This window comes from Capra hircus, chromosome 2 (genome assembly GCF_001704415.2).
Source record: "Capra hircus breed San Clemente chromosome 2, ASM170441v1, whole genome shotgun sequence".
Taxonomy (NCBI): Eukaryota; Metazoa; Chordata; class Mammalia; order Artiodactyla; family Bovidae; genus Capra; species Capra hircus.
In genome coordinates this window covers 55,892,074-55,893,793 of record NC_030809.1, presented here as the reverse complement: position 1 = coordinate 55,893,793, position 1,720 = coordinate 55,892,074, and positions in this window count along the sequence as shown.

The window sequence follows — 1,720 nt, the reverse complement described above, 5'->3', positions numbered from 1 at the left end:
GATTCTTTACCATGTGAGCTACCAGGGAAGCCCAAGAATATTGGAGTGGGTGGCCTATCCCTTCTCCAGTAGATCTTCCCAACCCAGGAATTGAACTGGGGTCTCCTGCATTGCAGGTAAATTCTTTACCAGCTGAGCTACCAGGGAAGGCCCTAAGTTGGCCTGCACTCTACTTATTTCTGCCCTAACTGGCTTCATGTCCTCCCTCTGCATCCTACTCACCTGCATTCTCCCCCAACCCCACTCTCAGTACCTCTCTCTTAGAATGAACCCACTGACGCTTCAAATGTGCTGCAAGGAACTTGATGGACTTTCCTGATCAAATCTGTCCAGGCTTTTTCTGCATACTTGGAACATACCCCAGTCATTTTTTCCTCTAGTTTTATTGACATATAACTGGCAGAGAGCACTGTATGTTTAAGGCATACAGCATAATGACCTGACATACATATATTGCTAAGTGGCTACCATAGTAAGTTTAGTTAACATCCATTACCTTGGATAATTAACAAAATATTTTTACCTTGTGATGAGAACTTTTAGGATCTAAACCCAGGGACTTTCAAACAAACCCTGCAGCAGTGCTAGCTAGTCATTGTGTTGTACATTTTATCCTCAGTACTTATTATCTTGTACCTGGAAGTTTGTACCATGGTTTCCCCAGTCTTTAAGGTGAGATCCCAAGTGCTCCAATTATGGAGACCACCTGAAGCTTTAAGAGGTTCTTAATGTTATTTTCCTGTACAGTGTTCTTTGCTCCACAGGTATTGCTCTGGTCCGCACTGATACTGCGGCTTCTCTTTCTCTGTTAGAGTTTTCAGGTCCCCGGGAGCCCTCTTTTTCAGTCCTGTCTCTAATGAGTGGATCCTGGGAGCATCTTTCTCTGGCCTTTTTTTTTTTTTTTTTTTTGGCGACACTGCATGGTATGTGGCATCTTGGTTCCCCAACCATGGATAGAACCCATGCCCTCTGCATTGGAAGTGCTTGGTCCTAAACACTGGACCACCAGGGAAGTAAGTCCCTCTCTGGCTGTCTTATCTGTCCAGCCTAGCCTCCAAGCTCTCATTCTCCTTTCTGATTGTGTATGCTCAAGATGTCTGTCGCCCCCAAAGAAATCAGTGCTTATTCCCCCCCAACCACCCCCTGGCTTGCCTGCCTTCTGTGTTTCTTCCCTTCTTCCTGGGCACTGGCCCTGGTAGGAAAGTTTGACACACATATTTTTTTTTGATCCCATCTTTTAATTGTAGAAAATTTCAGAACCAAAGAAAAGTGGACAGAATAGTACAATGAAAGTTTTCATACTCTCCACTGGATTCACCAGCTACAGACATTTTGCCACATTTACCTTGGCCTTTCTCTCTCTCTCCACACATGCATACACACACACACACATACTTTTTGTCCCTGAACCATTACAGACATCATGACATTTCCCCCTTAAATATTTTGGCTTGTATTTTCTAAAGCAAGGACATTCTCTTGTATAACCACAATATCATTATTATATACTATGTAATTCCAATCCCAAAGAAAGGCAATGCCAAAGAATGCTCAAACTACCACACAATTGCACTCACCTCACCTGCTAGTAAAGTAATGCTCAAAATTCTCCAAGCCAGGCTTCAGCAATACATGAACCGTGAACTTCCAGATGTTCAAGCTGGTTTTAGAAAAAGCAGAGGAACCAGAGATCAAATTGCCAAAATCCACTGGATCATGG